This window comes from Cryptomeria japonica, chromosome 7 (genome assembly GCF_030272615.1).
Source record: "Cryptomeria japonica chromosome 7, Sugi_1.0, whole genome shotgun sequence".
Taxonomy (NCBI): domain Eukaryota; kingdom Viridiplantae; phylum Streptophyta; class Pinopsida; order Cupressales; family Cupressaceae; genus Cryptomeria; species Cryptomeria japonica.
The window spans coordinates 195,792,847-195,807,055 of record NC_081411.1 but is presented as its reverse complement, the minus strand read 5'-3'; positions in this window follow the sequence as shown (position 1 = coordinate 195,807,055).

Here is a 14,209-nt window from a genome sequence, read left to right as displayed (position 1 = left end):
AGTTGTATGTAGGATATAAGAGGTTTCCATCATGAGTCTAGTGTCTTCAGGAAGATCATCTCCCATTCCTATATCTTTTATTGAGGGTGATTTTGTGAAATCCTCTCTTTCTCACCTCAAAAGTCATTATGAAAGTTAACCAAAAAACCTTCAATAATGGCCCTATGGTTAAACTTGGATCCAAAAGAATATTTTGCTTTTCATGTGAGTCATACCTAGTTCGTGTTTTATATAGTTTCAAATTTGGAATAGACAATTCTTCTTTAGAAGACCTAGTACAAATGATGTTTTGACATGTGTAAAAGTCTATAGAAAAAGAAAACTAAACTCCAAGCTTGTGCTTTTCTATGAATTTTTTTTGGATTCCCAAATTCTAATGAGTTAATTCTTGTAATACAAATTTATCATTGCAAAATTTGGGTAACAAAAATTGGGTCCCTAAGAAACTAGTCATTCTAATGTATCTTGATATTGGAAATTGTATGAACTAATTTCCACATTCTTAAATTAACCACACGACTTCATCAAATTTTTTATGTGTGTCAGCCTATTCCTCTTCCTTATTTGAGCAGTTTGGATGGTGATTCCTGTGTATAGTGATGGTGTAATTTGGAGGATCCCTTGCCTTGTCTTCATGAAAGGTAGGTTTATTCACATGTGCTGCCAGTTAGTATGTGTTGGTGGGCATGTGGGTGGACCCTAGTCATGTATACCTCTGACTTACGGCGAGTATCCTTCTAGATACGTCGCTATGTGGGATGTGACTTGCACGTGCTTTTTCTGTGAGGTACACTACCATGCGGGATACATCCATTGTGTGTGTTCTCCACTTGGGGTATTGCCATGCCACGTGACGACGTGATGCGGGGTGATGTCGAGGTGCATACCGCCATGCCATGTGGATAGTGTGACTATGTTGCACCACATGATGAGCTACTGCAATAGCTAGTCAGTTGTTCCTTCCTTCCTCGTTGGTGGCTAGCTATTAGTCACGTAGTGATGTAATGTGCACTTATGAATTTCTTTTATTTATTTCTTTATTTCCTTGTGGGCCAGCAATCTATTTTACTTTGACCTTGACAGTTTAGCCACGATCTTGCAATCTTGATCTTGCTTGATTTGATGTTGCGAATCCGGAAATTATTTTCTTGTCTTATTGTTGGAATTGACAATTATTATCTTTAATCTTTGGTACTTTGGTGGCTAAACCGGTTTATCCTTGTTGTTTTCGTATGCTGGTCTTGTGTTGCAATGTGAATTCCTCTCCAAGAACGTAGGAGACGGGCTTGGATGAGTGTATACGAGGAAGTAGACGCAAGGAACCTTGAGGATGGAGGTATGTGAGGCTATGTTGCAGCTAGTAACCACTACCTACCTATGTGTGGTGACTATCTCTTGGAGGCTAACCACCTTGTTCAACAAGGGATATTCACAGAGGTCTTGTATGGAAGGTAGCACCACTATGGTGTGCCTAGCACCATCGAGCCCTTGAGTGAGATATTGGATATTTATGATCATATTGTTGTTCTGAGATCAGGCATAGAGATGCTGATCATGCATGTTATCCTTGGACCGAGCATTAGACATGCTCACATGTGGCCTTTTCTGTTATGCATTCCAGTTATGTGGATGGTTATTATTTGTAGCATGGAGTAAATTGTGTTAACTTGTCACTATGTTATGGGACATAGTCTTTAGAAAGGTTTTCTTATGCCTGGCAAGTGTAATCAATTGAGTTATTTATGTTGCTCTTATTTCATGAAAGTTAATTTGGTTGTAGAAATTGATATTTTGAGCTAGTTCTATTCAATAAAATTTTATGATAAAGATGGATTGGTAAAGGAAATTGATCATGATGGCATGTTTTCTTGTCATGCTTGATAGATGATTATGGTAATGGTTGTTTACCTCTTTGTAATGTTTTAATTTGGTGTAATGAAAGGAAGAAAATTCTTGTTTCTCTGCTATGATTGTGGATAATTCCTAGAATATTGTAAGGAATGTATGGTTTTAGATGTATCTTGCCAATGGATAATGGCGTTTGTTAAGGATTTTGCAATAGCATTTCATTTATTTATGGAAATATTTCTTTGTGCAATTTGATCTTTGTTGAATGAGTTTCAGGGCTGATGCGTACGAAGTGTTCTCCATCTAGCCTTACGACTTCCAGGAGTAAGTCGGAACCTAGGGGGGGAGAATGTAGTACCCCTACCCTAATCAATCTCTAATCTTGGTTTAATCTTGGTTTAATCTTGATTAATTTATCGTAATTTAATTTTATAGTCAGATGTTGATTTAACGCATAGCTATTGATGTGGTTTTCACACTAGTTGTATGCAAGTTATTCAGTGTTCCTATTTCGTGATATTAGTATCGGACTAATGCTCTCATTAAGTTATTATATATGTATGCATGTATGATCTTTGGTTGCAGGATATTTCAGGTACAACGCCGCATGAGTGCGAGGTTCGTCTTCACCTGGATTTGTAGGTTTGAGTGTACCTTTTTAATCCTTAGAGTTGGATTAGGTGGTCGTAAGACCCTAGTTGACCTTAGTTGTGCTCAAGTGAGCATCGCCAGTCGTCGTCGGTAATCCCTTTTTGTTTGGGTTTGCGAGTCGTTTGTTTGGTTGACCTTCTCGATTTGCGTGCTTGGTGTGCATGGTTAAATTGATTAATTAGTCCTTAGTAATTATTTTGGTTAAATATGTATTTGTGCATTAGAGATTAATGGACTAGATTAATCGGGTTTTCGTTATGCGATTTTCATTGATTTTGAATTGCTTGTTTTAAATTGGGAGTAAATTCGATTAAATAACTAATTTTGAATATGAAATGCATTTTATATATGCTGTTGAAAAAGAAAGTTTTGTATTTTATCGCAATAGATTGATTGTATTCTGTTGGCTTTTGAAATTAGAAAGATTAAATTTGATTTAATGAGGAAATCGATTTTTTATTGAAAAGGCAAGTCGATTTGTTGTTGTAATTAGAAAAGGATTAAATGTTGAGAATTATTTGTAAATAAAAATTTTAATTCCCAAAAATGGAATTTTGGTCAACTCTTCCATATAACCCAAAATTTGGGGAAAATTGGAGAATGGACATTTTGGAGAAATTTTGGTTGGAAAGAAATTTTGGAGATGAATTTGGGGATTTTGGATGGAGAAGGAGGATTTTGGTAGCTGGAGATTGGGACTCCTCAGCAGATCTTGCCAGGAACGCGAGATCAGGTAGGATCCAATTCTCAATTTTTTTAGTTATTGTTTAAAATGGAAATGGAGGTTTGAATGTTTTCATGCTCTTGGTTTTAGATCCTCCATTGAATGCCATGCTTATGAACTGATTTAGTAAATTTATTTGCTTGGCTAGAAATGTATATGAGGTGTTGTTAATTCCTCTATTCTTTTGGGCGTTTGAAACCCTTGGGTGTTTGTTAAGGATGAGAAAACCATCAAGAAAATATGACACCAAACTCTGTTTGTTTAAACCGAATTTTTTTGGTAAATCGAAATTTTATTATAGATATTTGTGGTGGGCGTTTTGTGTTTATTGAAAACCGAACTGTGTTTCCAAAAATAAAATAAAATAAAATAAAATAAAGAAAATATATTTTGTAGCGAGCCGGGCGTTTTATTTTTGTTTAAACCCTTGGTTGGGGATGGAGGGCGGGGAGCGGAGCTCCACCCGCTCCCCCGCTCGTCCCCCTTCTCCCGCTCAGCAAACACAGCGGTTGCGGTTGCAGCCCACGATGGTGGCCGCAGGGCGCCGCGGCACCTGCGGGCACCACCGTGAGCGCCGCCCGTGATGCTTTCTCGGCGCTGCGGCTAGGGCACGGCCCGCCCTCGCCTTGTTCTTTTTTAAATGCGTGTTATGTTTTAAAACATAGTTGTTAAATGATTTTTTTTAATGTATCTTTTTTTATTAAAAAAAATGCATATGTTATTTTAAATATTATTTTAATGCTTAGTCTTAATTAGATCTTAATTTTGATTAAGGAGGCATTAATTTTGATTAATGTTAATTTGATATTGATTCAGTTTGTAACGGAGCTTATAAGTTGATCATTATTCAATTTCATTTCATGATTTATGCACCCCTTCTAATTAAGTTCTACAATGTAATTTCGCAATTGGATATTATCGATTATATGCTGATTGATCTTGGATTAATAAATCTAGATCTTACCTTCTAGCTGATTAGAGCATTTGGCTAATTAAGGTAGTATTGTTTAAAAACAAAATAGAGAATAATATGTTATTGGAAGATTGTTGAAATACGATGTAATTACTAATTGATGTTGTTAAATATTATCTTAGAACATATCATTTGAGTAATTGAAAAAGTAGTGAAATATTTATCGTTGGGCATTAGAAATTTAAACGATATGCTTTGGAAATGATTATCTCCATTTAGATTCTCTTTCTATATTTTTATATTCCGTGATCCGTATAATGCATCTGGGCTTGAGAAATAATACGAAACTGTAGAGGTCGGTTTTAGACCAGTATGTTAATGATGTTTGTTGGAGATTAAATATCTTAATTGATAGATTAATGGTTGTTTGAGTTTTATTAATATGAATTTGGTTTAAAAACTCTTTATGGCTTTATATGTCTGTTCGATGCTTTGAACCTTCAAGAGTTAGAAAACCAAGAACAACCTATCCCTAGATAAGGTGGATAACTGTAAGCTGATTTAGATCTTGTAGAAAACTTGATCGACTTGTAATGATTAAATCAATTTGAGGAAATATTGTCTTTTCTGATTATTGCCTTGCGAGTTTAATTTCTGTATTCGCCTTTAATTATGAAATGGCATGTTTTGCTTTGTTTAGTAGGACCCTGTCGTATGGATTGACTTGGGGTACCTATTTCAGTCCTCGATTTTTGAGTTGACTGTTGTATTGTGGTAGTGTCGTTTTGATCATATCCTCTTTGTGTGAGTCGAATGATGATTTGTGGTTGACCATTGTTGGTCAGGTCTCTAGTTAGAGTACGTTCAGTAAGTGATCATCCTTGAGTCGTGTTTGAACTGATGGTTGTCTCTCCCTTCTTGAACTCCGTTCGTCTGACCATGTGTATTCCTTGGTTTTGAGTTCGTCTGAGTTTAGTCTAGTGTCGTATGGGAAAGTGGCTTTCGATTGGGGGCCGCGCCCAAAGTGGCTGCTGGGTAACCCGTCGAAAGTGAGTCTAATAAGTGATAACCTTTAAATAGATTAGAATGTAATCTCTAAATAAGATAATGTGCCTCACACATGGGACGAGTGCTATCATAGATTCGACATGCTGTGAGAAGGCCTGAAATGGCAAACCACCATCCTTGTCTTCACAAGAGGATGTGTGGGTCCACATGAGGCTTGGATGGGCCGGAAGCTCGGATTAGGTTGCCTGGGTAACCCAGTGTATGGGGCCGGGACCTATGAAGACTTGCCATGGTAACCATACCAGGTTGTGTGATGACACTTGTCCCTACGTTCGCTAGTGTTGTCGTATTGTCCTGTTAGGAGTACCTTTGTGGGTCGTTCTTTTGTCTCTGCCCTTGTGAGTGTTGGTTTCATGTTAGACCTTGGGTGGTGATGGCTCAGTTTTATGGATGCTCTTCTGGACCTTTGTATTAGCTTGATTTTGTTCAGCTGGATCCTGTTCTTTTCAGGGATCGTTTATGTATTATTGACCGATGCGGTCGTTTGTATATTGTTTATATTTCGCCTTGATGGCCGGATTGTAATGGTGTAACCTATTGTATTCTTAACTTTATTATTTATCAGAGGGGTCTTGCAGTTGAGCAGACCCGGAGATGTAGCCCTTTAGGGGTGAACTCCGAGATCATTATGGTGTTATGGAATGTATTCTCTTATGTTTCCTTTATTCAGCTTTATCATGTATGATTAGCTTATGTTAGAATGGTTAAGTGGATAATTGGAATTAACTATAAATGCTTATATTCAGTTCTTTCTTGAATGCCATGTTGATCGAATGCGTAAGTGGTTTAGATGAGATTTATCGTAGATGCTAGTATGCAATCATCTTTTTAAATGCAATAAGTTGGAATATGAAAGAATGTAACTTAGAGTAATGAATTATACTCAGTTGTTGTTAAGGAATTTAAATATGCTTGGAAAGATCTCTTATGTTATGATGAAATCCTAGTGTATTAGAATGTTAGATGTATGGTTTGTAATTTTAAATGAAAAGCTTGAATGAAGATTATGAATGGATCTTAATGATGAATCTTCGCTTGTGATTTATATTTCCCTCTTTTGAAAGGAATTATCCTGAATATGAATTATCTCGTTATTAAGATATTCAGCTTTTGGATTAATTGTGTGAGTTAAGTGAATTGTGAAATTTAAGTAATCTCGTTGGGAAACTCTTTAGGTGTTAGTTGATGTCTTCCGCTATGTAATCTGAATCTTTGATATCTTGTTGCATCTTATGTGTTGTAACTTAAAAAAAAAAATTTATTGCACTCTATTCTTGTGTTTTGGCTTAATCCCTTCGGGGTTTCCTGGCGGGGCATTACAATCTAATATAATTTGGTTCTTCTTTTTCCTCAAATACCTCCACAAATTTATCTTTCATGAAATTCTTGAGCATAGCCTTGAAGGATAAAGCAAAGACATGTGGTATCAAGTCTAGGCTAATGCCTAAGATGTTTCCATTTGAATCCCTAGAAGTGTTAGTGTTTGGTTGATAATGTGTCGCACAAACTAATATTAAATCAAGATATTGGAGGTAGTTAAGAATCTAGCTATGTGAGCCAATATGGAATTGACAATAATTTAGGAATGAGCAATAGCTCCTCCTCCAAAAGTCCTTTTGTGGAAATCCTCTAGGTCAATGTGATCTATACCAATCTTTGAGATATCCAACATTATTGAATTAATATTTGATAATTTAGTTACTCCTTGGAACATGTATTTCATGGTGTTAGGCACCCTTTTAAATTTCTTAGCAATTGCCTGAGTAGCCTTGCTATCAAATTTATTACCAACTTTCTTGTGCATTCAAGATTGAAAAGACCCAAAAACCCTAATAAATTTCTTATATCAAGGCATGAGCTATACTATCTTTAAGGGGTTCCAAATACTAAAAAACTACCCATAAGTAATCACAAAGTTCAAGTGGTTAGATCTTTTTATTAGGAAACAATCTAATATTTTTTTTTTTGCAAATATTAGGGTTCAGGTCACAGGAGAAACTTGAAACCCAAAACCAACTCCTTAGTTTCTATCAAGTTCTAGGAACCAAAATGAAACATCATAGAAACAAAGAGGATGAAATTAGGAACCTAGAACCTGATTCTAGGTTCCAATCTAGTCAATCGACCTAGTGAGAATATGAAGGGAAATGAATAACTAAGCCCAAGTCACAAGAGTTGGAATCGACTTCAAACTTGGAACTAAGTCCCATGTTCTTGGTTGCACTCGACTTTCAAGACTCGGAAGGAGATAAGATCATGCTTTTATTATGGTTGAGTAATGGGAGTTGGAAGGAAATTCAGACTTGGAACTAAGTTCCAAGTTCTTTGTTCCACTTGACTTCTAGGACCTAAGATGAAGAGCACAAGGTTGTAATATTGAAACCTCATGACATCAAAAGGAAAATAATGCAAAAAAGGAAAAAATAAAGCCTAATCTAAAACATAGAACAAGAGGAAAAATAAAGCCACAAAAAAGAACAAACCAAACAAGGGAAGGGATTATCCAAAAACCTAAATTTTGGGTTGGCTATTAAGGCACAACAAGAATTATTCTTTGGGGGTGGTAACCAAACAAGTAAAAGAAGAGAGGAATTAAAAAAGAAGAAAATAGAAGACATATCTTGCAATCAAAACAACTCGAAGAATCTGTAAAGAAAAAATTGAATGTGGGAGAATGAGCATGAATAATAGCTAGGTATCAAATAAACAACAACTAAAGGAAATCCTGAGAAAATGATAAATTGGAGGAAGTTATTGATCACAAGGACATAAAAAGAGTTGAGGAATGCAAATTGAAGAAATGAAAAACTTCAAGAAAATAAATAGTTCTCACAGAGTATGTTTGAGAACCATAAATGTACAACTGATGTGGTAGGGGAGGAATGGGGAATGTTGGAGTTGAGGGCTAAGAAAAATTTGAACTTAGAAATGGGTTCCAAATTCCAAGCAAAACCCATGGCTTGGGGATAAATAATGAATAGAAAGATGATGCATACATAGAGTTGGAATCAAGTTCTAGGTTCCAAATAGGACTCATAGCATGGTAGAAACCAAAAGTTTTATAGGGAACTTGAAAGCCCTAAAATATTATTTTGAAAATGAAGGAAAAGACTTAAGAGCAAGCTTCTAAGGAAAATAAAGCAAGAAAAAAAAGGGAAAAAGAAGAAGAGTTCTGCATATTTTTATACAAAAAAAATGGTGGGGTGTGTAAGGCATCATAAGATATACAACTAAATATATAAAACAATATTAGTATGTACTTACAATCAAGTTGTAATTTATACTATAATAAAACCATTCACTATTTGTATAATTGACTTATTTGGATAGGGTTTATTAATGTTATATTTGATAAATCAAACAATAGATCTAGAAACAACTAAATGTTGCTCTAATATTAAATAATGATCTAAACTTTACTTAACCAATCACATCCACTCAACTGGCTTATTATAGTGTAAAATTGCTAGTACCAAGAAAAATAGGTGGATAATGATGTTATAAATAAGAAGAATGATGAACTAGAAACTAATTCACTTAACATCGATAAATTATATGCTAACCTTTAAACCATACCCACATCTTTAATAAATAATATCAAGATATAGGCTTTAAAGTTAATCTCTCTTGGGTTTAAAAAGGATAACATATTTTTAGTCTATTCATGTTGAAGATACCTTTTAGGTACACATACATTTTTGCACTTGATAATCCTTTCTAATTCAAATGCATATGTTTTGAATCAGATTTGGAGTGAAAAAATGACATATTTACAAAATCAATCATTACATTTTTATTGAATCTAAGAATAGAAAAATTAGATCTAATATAATTATAAACCTAAGATTAATCTTATCTTTAGAAAAATTAAGATGGTAAGGAGATTGAATTCTTATGTCTAAATTAGAGGATCTAAGAGAGCCTCCATCATCTCTAATAATAAGCATGTGTTATTAGTTATGTTAATTAATATCATACACACCAGGTAAATAAAATAAAATTAGAGAAGGTTGACTTTGTAGAATGGGCACTCTTCATGATAAAATAACATAACAAGGTTGACAATGGAAGTTGAATTTGTTTTCTTAATTAATAAGAAAATTATTAAAATGTAGGTGTATTTTCAAACTCATAAGTGTTAGCTTATAATAACTAATTTGAACATTATTAGTATTTCTTGGATTCAATATATCAGTTATATTTAATAGAATTATATATATATTTGAGCCTGTTCCTTAAACTGATTCACAACCATTGAATATTTGCATTCTAGAAATCTTTTTCACTCTGATCAAATTTTATCATGTATAATGACGACTAACCAAAATCAGAAACCTAATTGATAGACTGTGATCATAATCTTAGATGATAATATTTTTTATCTCAAATATTCTAATCTAGCTGAAGAGTAATATCATACTTCAAAGTACTATTAGAGCCACTGTATGCAAGAACTTGGGCTATTCTCCACAGAAAAAATGTACTGCTTGAAAAACACAAATCTTCATCAAATTTGTATTATACAATTGTTTTTTGATAAATTTAAAAAGTTTTTAAATTATGGAAATGAATTAAGAAAATTGAAACAATAAAAATTGTTTTTGATAAATTTTTTAAGTTTTTAAAGTATTGAGGAGGTGAATTAAGAAAATTGAAACAATAAAAATTGCACAAAAACCCGTTCTGATATACAAATTTTAGTTTTCCTACGAACTATATACCGACTACATTTTTGTGACGACTAGAGGAAAGAAAAGGAAAAGATGGACGATGGTGAAAGTTGATCCCTTCAAATATAAAAACCTAAGCTGCTGTTGAATTAGGTATTACTTAGTTTGTGTGCACTACTCTATGTTGCAGGGGACTTGGCATTTTGTGTTAGGCAAGCTTTTTTTCAACTCCATAATAATCTTAATTATATCAATTTCAAGTGTTTAGAAACTCTCTATAATTTTATACAACTTTAGTTCAAATTGTGTTGGGAAACGTTTATGCACTCATCAGACTCTTGTATATATATATAATTATTGATCATTCATGTGCATATATGCCAGGCTTTATATATATATATATATATATATATATATATATATATATATATATATATGTATGTATGTATGTATGTATGTATGTATGTATGTATGTATGTATGTATGTATGTATGTATGTATGTATGTATGTTAAATTTAGATTTTCAATTGATAAATAGGTTAGTGTTGAATATTACAAGTAGTAATTATTTTTCAAGGTGCTGAAATTTAAGTATCTAAAACATTCTTGAATATCAACAATTTAATAGTTAAATGTATTTTTTGGTTAATATGAACACATATAAATATCTTAAAATATGAAAAGATATTAATATTGAATTATAGCTATCATCCTGCTTCACATTCATTGTCAATAAAGAGACATCTTCGAAATGAATATGAGTATACCAAATCAGATATTACCACATTATTAATAATTTATATTTCAACAATACTATTATCTAATAAGCATTGCTTAAAATGATGAGAATATTATTATAATTTACATTTCACCAATATTATTATTATCTAAAAAGCATTGCTTAAATTCATGAGACTATTATTAATAATTTACATTTCACCAATATTATTATCTAATACATTGCTTAAATTGATAAGAATATTATTTTATAATATTTTAAAGTAAAAGCAATAGAAAGTGTTGTTAATAGATAAAATTACTAGTATCAAGAAAAAATAGCTTATTATAGTGTAAACTATTAGTACCAAGAAAAATAGGTGGAAAGTGATGTTACAAATAAGAAAAATTATGAACAAGAAACTAATTCACTTAACATCAATAAATTATATGCTAACCTTTAAATCATACCCACATCTTTAATAAAAAATATTAGGATATAACATTTGAAGGTAATTTCTTTTTGGTTTAAAAAGGATAACATATATTTAGTCTATTCATATTGATATTTTAGGCACACATACATTATTGGACTTGATAATACTTTCTAATTCAAATACATTTGTTTTGAACTTGATTTAGAGAAATGTTGATAAACTATACAAATATTTTTAATATGATTGAAAAAATGACATATTTACTAAATCAATCGTTACATTTTATTGATTTCAAGAATAGGAATATAAAATTTAATAACCAAATAAAATAAATAGAAACCTAAGAATTAACCCTTTAACTTTAAAGAACTTAAGATTGCAAGGAGATTGAATTCTTCCAAGCCTTAATTAGAGGATCTAACAAACCATCCATCATCTCTTTAATGATAAATGTGTGTTCATTAGTTATGTTAATTAATATCATACACACCCAAAAAAATAAAATTAGATAAGGTTGAAATTTTTGAATGGGCATTGTACAAGATAAAATAAGGAGAGGTCACATAATGAGGTTGATAATGGAAGTTGAATTTTTTTTTATAAGTAATAAGAAAATTATTAACATTGTAAGTTTTTTTTTTATATTGAAGGAAGTTGAATAAAAAAGTACATAAAGAATAGCAGCCCACAGAAGGAGCCACAAATAAAAATAAAACAACTAATCTAAACAACAAGATCCACTAACATAGGCAACCCAAAACATGGCTGATGAAGACTTACATAAAAGGGCCAAGACTAAGAGCACAAATACATATGACAAATCATTACATTCAAGTTGTTTGGCACACCAAATATATTTGTCATGTAGACGCACAAGCTGACATTTGATCACCTCCAACTTCCTATCGTACTTGTCATTATCTTTCAGTTGAGAACAAAGAGACACAAACTTAAGAAAGATGTCAGAGTAAAACTTCAATATTTCATTCTCCTGATGCAAAATATGATTAGAAAACATAGCAGTACATCTACTATTCCAAACATAAAGCAAAATAGTGTGTCTCATAGAATCAACAATAACATTATTAAACAATCCATGACCCAATAAATCCATTTTCCAACCTAATCTATGACCAAATATAGCTGGAAACTGAGAACAACTAACCTTCCATTTTTTCTTGGCCACAATAGTCCCAAAAAAAATGCTTCAAACTTTCCGTGTGATGACAAAAAGGGCATTTGGCAGGCATAATCCTTAAGCATTTCAATCTATCACCAACTGGAAGTTTAAAATGATGAAGTTTCTAAGACAAAATTTGAGCACTAGCATCTGCTTTAGAATTCCAAATTTGGGCACTTAGTTTTTTCCACTTTCTTTCATGGAACTTATAGCTCCATTTCAGATTAAGTCTTGGATTAAGAGCCATATTAGGAAGGAGTTTCAGATATATTTTCTTAAGAGGGAAGCAATAAAATTGGCATTGATCCAGCCACACCCAATCTTTAAAGAAATTACACTTCAATGGAGTACACATTTTCATTAGGATATCTAAAGGGACAAGGGCTTTAACAAAGGTCACAAATCCCTTATATCTATTGTTCAGACAAAAGTTACTTTTAGTATTTTGCCAATCTTCCCAATCAAGAGATTTAAAATCTCAAATAGCACCAAAGTGCTGCAATCCTTTCATGAATAAACAATGAACTTGTTTAGGAAAGCTAACACCAAGCGTCTGGCCATGATATTGCACGAGCCTATTCTACCATATGGAGGAGGTCCCAAAACTAAAACCATGTTGTAAAGAATCCTTCTTCTAGCTTAAAAAATTGCAACATTGTTGTGAAGCTTTCCAAATAGAATGTAAAGGAAATAAAGCTTTAACATGAAAGAAAGGAGTCATCAAGATCTTATCAAGCCACCCCACACCTTGCCATTTATTCTTCATAGAAGCCTTGTCAATGTGGTGATGAATGAATATTTTCCATTGTTCATCCCCTGACACCACCCTCACAATCCATGTTGTAGCTAAATAGATTCCCCGTGTCTTTGGGTCTAGAAGACCCAATCCACCTTTGTTCTTAGGCTGAATACAATGTAACCAAGAGGCAATTCTAAAACTTTGTTTACCTTCCCAATCTATCCATAAGAAAGCTAATTTGAATATTACTAGCACCTGTTCAATTCAATATACTAGTTATATTTAATAGAATTATATATTTTAACATGTTTCATGCATTGATAACTCACAACCATTGATTCCTTACATAGTATAAATCTCTTTCACTCTAACTAGAAATCTCTAATTAGAAAATTCTTAATAACATAAGCTTTAACTCACAATAGCTAATTTCTTAATTGTAACAAGTGTTGGGAACAAAGAGAAGCTAATTAAGAGCTTTTGAAACGAGGAAGGTGCCCAGAGGAGTGCGAACGATGGTTTCTGTAGGTAGCATCAAAGGAGACAATGATGTGGGAGAAGATGCAGATGATGATGAAGTGGATGATGGCAAGGCTTCTGACAGTATCTATCTTGTGTTTTTGGTTGTTGTCATGGTTCCTGTGGTCCTGTTTTGGACCCATGTTGAGGGCAACCCCATATTTTTGGGGTTTATGTTGTTATGGCACCCTTCTTTTGGTTCTGTTGCAGCAGTTTTAGCTCCTCTCGCCTATGATCTCGGTGTTGGTCTTGATGTGTGCTACATGGATGAAGCTATTTTTTTCTTCCCTATGGTTGTGGGGATTTCTTTGCCTTCTATTCAAGCGATTGATGGTAGCACTTTCTCTATTGTGGTTGCTATGGGGTGGTTTGGTTCAAAGCTTTGGTCTTGTGTGGTGGGTGGGAGTTCTTCAGTCATGCACTGTGCTTGCCTAGCTTTGCTTCTTTAGCCATAAGGTGTTCTTGCTTTTACCATTGGTCTGGTTTGGAGTTTATATCCTGGCCTTTTCGGGGGTTGTGGGGGCCTGTCTTTTTTCCCATGTTCTTCTGAGGGCTTCTCCTCTCAGGGTTTGTGATGACCCTTCTTTCTGTTTCTGGTTGTGGGATCTCTTTGTTTCTGGGGTCATGCTTGTGTTTTCTTATGCCCTATGGTTGAGGGTTTATGTTGCTCTACCCTTGTTCCTTCTTCAATTGTTTCCCTTGGAGTTGAAGTCTTCTTTTCTTGAGGTGGGGTAGTTTTTTG